Raw genomic sequence first — 11808 nt, forward strand, 5'->3', positions numbered from 1 at the left:
TTTTTCAAAAAAAATTGAGAGGAATGGGAGATTCGATATAGGCCGATAGTTTTTTACATTTTCTGGGTCAAGGTTTGGCTTTTTCAAGAGAGGCTTTATTACTGCCACTTTTAGTGAGTTTGGTACACATCCAGTGGATAGGGAGCCATGTATTATGTTCAACATCAACGGCCAAGCACAGGAAGCAGCTCTTTTAGTAGTTTAGTTGGAATAGGGTCCAGTATGCAGCTTGAAGGTTTAGAGGCCATGACTATTTTCATGAATGTGTCAAGAGATATAGGATTAAAAACTTGAGTGTCTCCATTGATCCTAGGTCCTAGCAGTTTTGTGCAGACTCAGGACAGCTGAGCTTTGAAGAAATACGTAGATTCAAAGAGGAGTTCGTAATTTGCTTTCTAATGATCATGATCTTTTCGTCGAAGAAGTTCATGAATTCATCACTGCTGAAGTGAAAGGCATCCTCTCTTGGGGAATGCTGCTTTTTAGTTAGCTTTGCGACAGTATCAAATAGAAATGTTGCATTGTTCTTATTCTCCTCAATTAGGTTAGAAAAATAGGATGATCGAGCAGCAGTGAGGGCTCTTCGATATTGCTCTGTACTTTCTTTCCAAGCTAGTAGGAAGACTTCCAGTTTGGTGGAGCGCCATTTCTGTTCCAATTTCTGGAGGCTTGCTTCAGGGCTCGGGTATTTTCTCTATACCAGGGAGAAAGTTTCTTGTGACAAATGTTTTACGTTTTTAGGGGTACGACTGCATCTAGGGTATTACGCAAGGTTACATTTAGATCCTCAGTTAGGTCGTTAATGGATTTTTGTACTCCGACGTCCTTGAGTAGGTAGAGGGAGTCTGGAAGGGCCTCTAGGAATCTTTGGATTGTCCGAGAATTTATAGCACGGCTTTTGATGGTCCTTGGTTGGGGTCTGAGCAGATTATTTGTTATATTTTTCATTTACATTTTAGTCATTTAGCAGACGCTCTTATCCAGAGCGACTTACAGTTAGTGAGTGCATACATACTTTTTTTTTATACTGTTGCGATTGCAAACGTAATAAGATGGTGGTCCGATAGTCCAGGGTTATGAGGAAAAACATTTAGATCCACAATATTTATTCCATGGGACAAAACTACATCCAGGGTATGACTGCGGCAATGAGTAGATCCGGAGACATGTTGGACAAAACCACACTGAGTCGATGATGGCTCCGAAAGCCTTTTGGAGTGGGTCTGTGGACTTTTCCATGTGAATATTAAAGTCACCAAAAACTAAAATATTATCTGCCAAACAAGAATAAGATAAAAAAACAGAAAACTTGAGCGTGCATAACTATAACTATTCACTCCCCACATCTAGCCACTGGGATTTTTGCCCATTCTTCAAGGCAAAACTGCTCCAGCTCCTTCAAGTTGGATGGGTTCCGCTGGTGTACAGCAATCTTTAAGTCATACCACAGATTCTCAATTGGATTGAGGTCTGGGCTTTGACTAGGCCATTCCAAGATATTTAAATATTTCCCCTTAAACCACTCGAGTGTTGCTTTAGCAGTATGCTTAGAGTCATTGTCCTGCTGGAAGGTGAACCTCCGTCCCAGTCTCAAATCTCTGGAAGACTGAAACAGGTTTCCCTCAAGAATTTCCCTGTATTTAGCGCCATCCATCATTCCTTCAATTCTGACCAGTTTCCCAGTCCCTGCCGATGAAAAACATCCCCAACAGCATGATGCTGCCACCACCATGCTGCATAGATTTCATGACTAGAAGCTCAAAAGATGAAAACGCAGTCATTTTGGGGGGGGGTAAATTGACATTTGCTATCGTAAGTGTTAGCAACACCTCCGCCTTTGCAGGATGCGCAGGGGATATAGTCATTAGTGTAACCAGGAGGAGAGGCCTCATTTAACACAGTCAATTCATCAGGCTTAAGCTGTGTTTCAGTCAGGCCAATCACATCAAGATTATGATCAGTGATTAATTCATTGACCATAACTGCCTTGGAAGTGAGGGATCTACAGTGGCTTGCGAAAGTATTCACCCCCCTTGGCATTTTTCCTCCTTTGTTGCCTTACAACCTGGAATTAAAATTAATTTAGGTGGGGTTTGTATCGTGGTCCTCTGTAGCTCAGCTGGTAGAGCACGGCGCTTGTAACGCCAAGGTAGTGGGTTCGATCCCCGGGACCACCCATACACAAAAAAAAAAATTATGCACGCATGACTGTAAGTCGCTTTGGATAAAAGCGTCTGCTAAATGGCTTATTATTATTTGATTTACACAACATGCCTACCACTTTGAAGATGCAAATATTATTTTTTGGTGAAACAAACAAGTATAAGACAAAAAAACAGAAAACTTGAGCGTGTATAACTATAACTATTCACCCCCCCACATCTAGCCACTGGGATTTTTGCCCATTCTTCAAGGCACAACTGCTCCAGCTCCTTCAAGTTGGATGGGTTCCGCTGGTGTACAGCAATCTTTAAGTCATACCACAGATTCTCAATTGGATTGAGGTCTGGGCTTTGACTAGGCCATTCCAAGATATTTAAATATTTCCCCTTAAACCACTCGAGTGTTGCTTTAGCAGTATGCTTAGAGTCATTGTCCTGCTGGAAGGTGAACCTCCGTCCCAGTCTCAAATCTCTGGAAGACTGAAACAGGTTTCCCTCAAGAATTTCCCTTTATTTAGCACCATCCATCATTCCTTCAATTCTGACCAGTTTCCCAGTCCCTGCCGATGAAAAACATCCCCAACAGCATGATGCTGCCACCACCATGCTTCACTGTGGGGATGGTGTTCTCGGGGTGATGAGAGGTGTTGGGTTTGCACCAGACATTTTCCTTGATGGCCAAAAAGCTCAATTTTAGTCTCATCTGACCAGAGTACATTCTTCCATATGTTTGGCGAGTCTCCCACATGCCTTTTGGCGAACACCAAATGTGTTTCTTTACTTTTTTATTCAAGCAATGGCTTTTTTCTGGCAACTCTTCCGTAAAGCCCAGCTCTGTGGAGTGTACGGCTTAAAGTGGTCCTATGGACAGATACTCCAATCTCCACTTTTTTTATAATGGATTTAATGGTGCTCCGTGGGATGTTCAAAGTTTCGGATATTTTTTTATAACCCAACCCTGATCTGTACTTCTCCACAACTTTGTCCCTGACCTGTTTGGAGAGCTCCTTGGTCTTCATGGTGCCGCTTGCTTGGTGGTGCCCCTTTTAAATTTAGTTCAGGGAAGGGTCATTTAATTTCTAATCGATTAAATGTCATACTGCCAAGGGTTTGAGAATTAGTTGCTTATTATAGTAGGCTACCTCATGTGTGCCCGATAATGCCCCACATCCCTGATTCTCTGCTTGGCGCGCGATATCAAGTGTGCCTAGTGTGGTCTCAATCAAATGATCCATAGCCTATACTATAGGCCTAGGCTATACGAAGTGCATGCTCTGAGAAGTACAGGGCGAAGTGATATTTCTAAGAAAATGTACCTCTTTTCATGAGTCTTTGCACTGTTAGGATGGTTTATATAGGCTACATTATATTACACACTGCAATGGTGTTCCCAATCATGAGCCCCAGCCTGACCTGCTCTTGCTGCCCTTTTGTACTGCCTAACCAATGACTGTGCTGTGTATGGTGGCACATCAGAACGCAAGTCAATTTGTTTAAAAAAAATACAATATCTCTGCGTGTCACGATCGTTCAAGGAAGTGACGGACCAAGACGCAGCGTGATATGCGTACATTCTTTTATTGCAGTACACAACACGAACCAAAACAACAAAACAAACGATACGTGAAGTCCTGGGTTGAACACAAACCTTCCGGAACAAGATCCCACAATAAACAGTGCCAAACAGGCTGCCTAAGTATGGTCCCCAATCAGAGACAACGAGAAACAGCTGCCTCTGATTGGGAACCACCCTGGCCAACATAGATCTACATGATCTAGATCAACAACATAGAAAATACAACATAGACACTACACACCCTGGCTCAACATTTAAGAGTCCCCAGAGCCAGGGCGTGACAGTACCCCCCCCCAAAGGCGCGGACTGCGACCGCGCCAACCAAACACAAGAGGGTAGGGGCCGGGTGGGCATTCCGCCTCGGAGGCGGATCCGGCGTGACCACCACTCTCTCTCTACCCCCCCGTAGCGCCCCTGGTCTGGTCTGGCCCCGCTGGCCGGAGCTGGACTGGACATCGGTGGAGCGGATTGCTCTGGCTCCGGTGTGGAGCAGCTGACCGGTGCCGGACCAGGCACCGGTGGAACAGGCACGGACCGTGCCGGACTGACGACGTGCACCACTGGCTTGGTGCGGGGAGCAGGAACGGGCCGGACCGGGCTGGCGACGCGCACCACTGGCTTGGTGCGGGGAGCAGGAACGGGCCGGACCGGGCTGGCGACGCGCACCACTGGCTTGGTGCGGGGAGCAGGAATGGGCCGGACCGGGCTGGCGACGCGCACCACTGGCTTGGTGCGGGGAGCAGGAACGGGCCGGACCGGGCTGGCGACGCGCACCACTGGCTTGGTGCGGGGAGCAGGAACGGGCCGGACCGGGCTGGCGACGCGCACCACTGGCTTGGTGCGGGGAGCAGGAACGGGCCGGACCGGGCTGACGACGCGCACCACTGGCTTGGTGCGGGGAGCAGGAACGGGCCGGACCGGGCTGACGACGCGCACCACTGGCTTGGTGCGGGGAGCAGGAACGGGCCGGACCGGGCTGACGACGCGCACCACTGGCTTGGTGCGGGGAGCAGGAACGGGCCGGACCGGGCTGACGACGCACACCATAGGCTTGGTGCGGGGAGCAGGAACGGGTCGGGCCGTACTGGGAACACGCACCACTAACTTAGTGCGGGGAGCAGGAACGGGTTGGGCCGTACTGGGAACACGCACCACTAACTTAGTGCGGGAAGCAGGAATGGGTCGGGCCGTACTGGGAACACGCACCACTGGCTTAGTGCGGGGATCAGGAAGGGCCGGACCGGACTGGTGACACACACCACTTGCTTGGTGCGAGGAGCGGGACTGGGTTTCCTTATAAACCTCCGCTCCCTCTGCTGCCTAACCAGTTCCTCTCGCCGTGCCTCTACACTCTCCTTCTCCCTTATCGCCTCCAGTAGCTCCTCCCTCTGACCAATTAACTCCTGCTCCCTCATGACCAATAGCCCCCGTAACCTGGTGGCCTCCTCTCCTATTCTGCAGATTCGCCCTGTAGCTGCCTCCTGCTGCCCCGTCGTCCACGCCGTGTGCCCCCCAAAATTTTTTATTGGGGTTGCCTCTCGCGTGTCCGCCGCCGTTTCTCCTCTCCTACCTGGGCCTCCTCATTCATCGCCCTCCGGTAACGGACGGCCTCCTCCTCCGTGATTCTCCCCCAACCGAGGAGGACATCTACCAATGTTACCTCCTGTTTAGTTCCCGGCGTTAGCTCCTGAACACGCTGCTTGGTCCTATTTTGGTGGGATCTTCTGTCACGATCGTTCAAGGAAGTGACGGACCAAGGCGCAGCGTGATATGCGTACATTCTTTTATTGCAGTACACAACACAAACCAAAACAACAAAACAAACGATACGTGAAGTCCTGGGTTGAACACAAACCTTCCGGAACAAGATCCCACAATAAACAGTGCCAAACAGGCTGCCTAAGTATGGTCCCCAATCAGAGACAACGAGAAACAGCTGCCTCTGATTGGGAACCACCCTGGCCAACATAGATCTACACGATCTAGATCAACAACATAGAAAATACAACATAGACACTACACACCCTGGCTCAACATTTAAGAGTCCCCAGGGCGTGACACTGCGTGCGGATTTCGCTTATTTTCAGGGAAGATTGAATGGTTATGGGTTTGAATAAATAACTGCTTATAGCATACTGCCATTGCGCATTCGCTCTTCTTTCAAACTACCCATGAGTTCTATTGGCTACTGTATTTAACATTCAGCAACGAAGAGCTTGCATCCCTCTTCGAATAGTCTATTAGTATAAGAAATGCAACAAAATAAATCCATCAAGCTTTTCTAGTCTAGCATTTCCTGGGACTCCAAGAGCTAAGGAGTGTTTTTTTAAGGAGAGAGGCAAGCATAGGTGCGTATTGAGCAAGAGACAGAGGCTATAGGTTATTAGCTTACTATGCATAACCCATCAATCATTAGCTAAATATAAGGCTAATACTGCATTGAATTTATTACCTGAAAGAGTAGTCTAGAACATACAGTACCAGTCAGAAGTTTGGACACACCTACTCATTCAAGGGTTTTTCTTTATTTGTAATATTTTCTACATTGTAGAATAATAGTGAAGACATCAAAACTATGAAATAACACATATGGAATCATGTAGTAACCAAAAAAGTGTTAAACAAATCCAAATATATTTTATATTTGAGATTCTTCAAATAGCCACCCTTGATGACAGCTTTGCACACTCTTGGCATTCTCTCAACCAGCTTCACCTGGAATGCTTTTCCAACAGTCTTGAAGGAGTTCCCACATATGCTGAGCACTTGTTGGCTGCTTTTCCTTCACTCTGCCGTCCGACTAATGCCAAACCATCTCAATTGGGTTGAGGTCGGGGGATTGTGGAGGCCAGGTAATCTGATGCAGCACTCCATCACTCTCCTTCTTGGTAAAATAGCCCTTACACAGCATAGAGGTGTCTTAGGTCATTGTCCTGTTGAAAAACAAATGATAGTCCCACTAATCCCAAACCAGATGGGATGGCGTATCGCTGCAGAATGCTGTGGGAGCCATGCTGGTTAAGTGTGCCTTGAATTCTAAATAAATCACAGACAGTGTCACCAGCAAAGCACCCCCACACCATAACACCTCCTCCTCCATGCTTTACGGTGGGAACTACACATGCAGAGATCATCCGTTCACCCACACCGCATCTCACAAAGACACAGCGGTTGGAACCAAAAATCTCACATTTGGACTCCAGACCAAAGAACAAATTTCCACCGGTCTAATGTCCATTGCTCGTGTTTCTTGGCCCAAGCAGGTCTCTTCTTATTATTGGTGTCCTTTAGTAGTTGTTTCTTTGCAGCAATTCGACCATGAAGGCCTGATTCACACAGTCCCCTCTGAACAGTTGATTTTGAGATGTGTCTGTGACTTGAACTCTGTGAAGCATTTATTTGGGCTGCAATTTCTAAGGCTAATAACTCTAATGAACTTATCCTCTACAGCAGAGGTAACTCTGGGTCTTCCATTACTGTGGCGGTCCTCATGAGAGCCAGTTTCATCATAGTGCTTGATGGTTTTTGCAACTGCACTTGAAGAGACTTTCCAAGTTCTTGAAATTTTCCGTATTGACTGTCCTTCATGTCTTAAAGTAATGATGGACTGTATACCCCCCTACATAGCTTAGGCTATGCTGCAGCAAACGTAGACCTAACTGTCACAAGAAAAACAGTTACAATGATGAGACGATAGCTCTACATGCATTGTGAACTGCGCTCCATACTGAGATGCGCTGTCTGTCCCCAGCCTGATCACTGATGATTTATCATGCAGATAGCAGAGAGAAGAACATAGAGAAGCCAGATTTAGACATGCATACAATTTAACAGTTCCGTTTTATGTCATGCTGTTCTTATAAATAATGTATTATAATTTACCGGTTTCTCACAGTTATTTTTTTCCTGGAAAGGGGAGTGGGGTTGGGCGAGAAATCTTGGTAAATCTCTGTAACTCAGTTCCGCTATTCAAACCTAGTCACCATGCACTCCTTAAATATCTCAGTGTCAGTGAAGAGCTTGTGTTAAGTTAAAACCAGGGCTCGAATTGAGGGGGTACAGTGGGGGAAAACAGTATTTAGTCAGCCACCAATTGTGCAAGTTCTCCCACTTAAAAAGATGAGGCCTGTAATTTTCATCATAGGTACACGTCAACTATGACAGACAAAATGAGAAAAAAAAATCCAGAAAATCACATTGTAGGATTTTTAATGAATGTATTTGCAAATTATGGTGGAAAATAAGTATTTGGTCAATAACAAAAGTTTCTCAATACTTTGTTATATACCCTTTGTTGGCAATGACACAGGTCAAATGTTTTCTGTAAGTCTTCACAAGGTTTTCACACACTGTTGCTGGTATTTTGGCCCATTCCTCCATGCAGATCTCCTCTAGAGCAGTGATGTTTTGGGGCTGTCGCTGGGGAACACGGACTTTCAACTCCCTCCAAAGATGTTCTATTGGGTTGAGATCTGGAGACTGGCTAGGCCACTTCAGGACCTTGAAATGCTTCTTACGAAGTCACTCCTTCGTTGCCCGGGCGGTGTGTTTGGGATCATTGTCATGCTGAAAGACCCAGCCACGTTTCATCTTCAATGCCCTTGCTGATGGAAGGAGGTTTTCACTCAAAATCTCACGATACATGGCCCCATTCATTCTTTCCTTTACACGGATCAGTCGTCCTGGTCCCTTTGCAGAAAAACAGCCCCAAAGCATGATGTTTCCACCCCCATGCTTCTCAGTAGGTATGGTGTTCTTTGGATGCAACTCAGCATTCTTTGTCCTCCAAACACGACGAGTTGAGTTTTTACCAAAAAGTTATATTTTGGTTTCATCTGACCATATGACATTCTCCCAATCCTCTTCTGGATCATCCAAATGCACTCTAACAAACTTCAGACGGGCCTGGACATGTACTGGCTTAAGCAGGGGGACACGTCTGGCACTGCAGGATTTGAGTCCCTGGCAGCGTAGTGTGTTACTGATGGTAGGCTTTGTTACTTTGGTCCCAGATCGAGGGAGATTATCAGTGGTCTTGTATGTCTTCTATTTCCTAATAATTGCTCCCACAGTTGATTTCTTCAAACCAAGCTGCTTACCTATTGCAGATTCAGTCTTCCCAGCCTGGTGCAGGTCTACAATTTTGTTTCTGGTGTCCTTTGACAGCTCTTTTGTCTTGGCCATAGTGGAGTTTGGAGTGTGACTGTTTGAGGTTGTGGACAGGTGTCTTTTATACTGATAACAAGTTCAAACAGGTGCCATTAATACAGGTAACGAGTGGAGGACAGAAGAGCCTCTTAAAGAAGAAGTTACAGGTCCGTGAGAGCCAGAAATCTTGCTTGTTTGTAGGTGACCAAATACTTATTTTCCACCATAATTTGCAAATAAATTCATTAAAAATCCTACAATGTGATTTTCTGGATTTTTTTCTTCTCAATTTGTCTGTCATAGTTGACGTGTACCTATGATGAAAATTACAGGCCTCTCTCATCTTTTTAAGTGGGAGAACTTGCACAATTGGTGGCTGACTAAATACTTTTTTCCCCCACTGTATGTGAGGGTAGTGTGGCATTTGTTAAATAAAATGGATAAAATCATAGGCCTACCCCTTGTTAGCTTAAGATTTTGATCTATAAAGATGCTTTAGTCCGCAATGCAAAAAAATAGCTGTAAATGCCTGGGAAAGAAGTGACCAATGCATATGGGCTATCTTTGGTTTGTCTCTATGATATTCAGACGCTGCACTACAACCTTCTATAGGAGACACAAAATGTACTTTGCTTGGGAAGTAGCCTAACGTTTGATTCTGTCACTATCAATTGACATTAGACATTTCAACAGGCTATTAAACAACATACTAACTTTAAATCAGTCAGGAGCAAGCCAGGTAGCCAAGAAGGAATGAAAATGAATTATGTAGCCTGCCATTTAAGAAACATATTGTGAAGCATTTGTTACATGCTACAAGCTGGCAGGAGCGCTCAGCATTTCAACAACAGCACTTCAACAACAGGTCTGTAAATTTAGCATTTAGGCTGTGTAAAATGAAATGTAAAAAATAATTACTTCGAATTAAATAATAATGAAACGGAAAATGCCTTATTAGGCTATATAGTCATTCTACAGTGCCTTTGAATTCACTTTTAGAAAGACGAGTTTGGCCAGTCTTTGGTTTGAGGATCATGGTGGTGAACTATGAATGTCTAGTTTGTTAATTTAGCCTAGCAGATGCTCTTATATTCCCATACCCTAATCACAGTCAACACAAATCTATTTTGTTACAACAATATCATGGAATAAAATATAAACGCAATGTGTAAAGTGCGTTGTGTGGGCGAGCGGTTTTCTGATGTCAATGTTGTGAAGAGTGCCCCATGGTGGCGGTGGGGTTATGGTATAGGCAGGTATAAGCTAAGGACAACGAACACAATTGCATTTGATCGATGGAAGTTTGAATGCATACTGTGACGAGATCCTGAGGCCAATTGTCGTGCCATTCATCCGCCTCCATCACCTCATGTTTTAGCATGATAATGCACTGCCCCATGTCACAAGGATCTGTACACAAAAAAAATGTCCCAGATCTTCCATGGCCTGCATAATCACCAGACATATAACCCATTGAGCATGTTTGGGATGCTCTGAATCGATGTGTACCAGTTCTCTGCAATATCCAGCAACTTTGTGCAGCCATTGAAGAGGAGAGGGACAACGTTCCACAGGCCACAATCAACAGCCGGATCAACTCTATGCGAAGGAGATGTGTCGCGCTGCATGAGGCAAATGGGGGTCACACCAGATACTGATTGGTTTTCTGATCCACATCCCTACTTTTTTTTTAAAGGTATCTGTGACCAACCGATGCATATCTGTATTCCCAGTCATATGAAATCCATAGATTAGGGCCTAAGGAATCTATTTCAATCGACTGATATCCTAATATTAACTGTAACTCAGTAAAATCTTTGTAATTGTTGCATGTTACGTTTATATTTTTGTTCAGTATATTATAATTGATATCTTTTCACCCCTACCCTTGTCTGTGGTGGTCTGTAAATCCACAACCTTCTGGCTACTTTGCCATGTAATGCTTAAAAAAGGAATAACAGTTTCTAAAACTGCATATCTAAGGCTCTGGTCTGTCCAAGGAGTAAGAGTAAACGGTAGGTTCTCTGCAATCCACTTTTTTATTACTATTTTGGGTATAGGGGAGGGTCACTTTTTTTTTCTAGCATTCAGGGAGGGTCAGGTAAAATATATATTTTGCTGAAGGTAGAGCCATCCATTTTTCATTTCAGAGAGAGATGAATTTCTCCAGGTATCCCTTATTATAAAGTTCAGTCCCTAACGGAAGATAGTTGCTCAGCTAAACTCCATATTTGGTGATCAACTAACGGATTTTGTTATAACGCTTGCAGTTCTGGTGAATTAGATTTTGACTGTGCTTTCTGGGCATTAGAGAGGTCTCTAACGTACAGATGATACTGGTTCAGTCTGCGATCTACTCTGTGGAGGAGTTGAGGTACTTGTACATTTCGGTCCCAGTCTCGCTCTGTCTTTCTATCTTTATTTGTTTCCCTCTCTCTCCAAGTCTCGGTCCCACTCATCTGTTCATTAAAAAGACAATCAAATCAGACAATCAAAAAGACGTCCATAACTTTGGGATCATGATCCCAAACAAGCTGATCAACCACGCACAGTACTCTCCTCCAGTTCCTTTGATTTCTACTGACCTCTTCTGGTTTACACCTAGTAGTGCAGCTTGGAACACCCAAAAAATACCATTCCAAACAAAAGGAGGCTGTGGAGTTGACTTTTGAATTTTATTTAGCGTTAATACAATATACAAAACAAACTACTCAACATGCAACTTGAAGGAGAGACGAGAGCTTCTGTACAGTAAAATGAAATTCAGGACACCAGCCGATCAGTCGTCAAACTTTACAAAATATACAAACATCCCTTAAAGTCTGCTCTCTTTCTTAAATAACTTCAATTTATTCCATTGTCAGAAAGTAGCAACACCAATTTCATATTAATTCTCAGTGTTTTCTACTACATACTTGTGTC

This window comes from Coregonus lavaretus, assembly GCF_964263955.1.
Source record: "Coregonus lavaretus genome assembly, chromosome: 24".
Classification (NCBI taxonomy): domain Eukaryota; kingdom Metazoa; phylum Chordata; class Actinopteri; order Salmoniformes; family Salmonidae; genus Coregonus; species Coregonus lavaretus.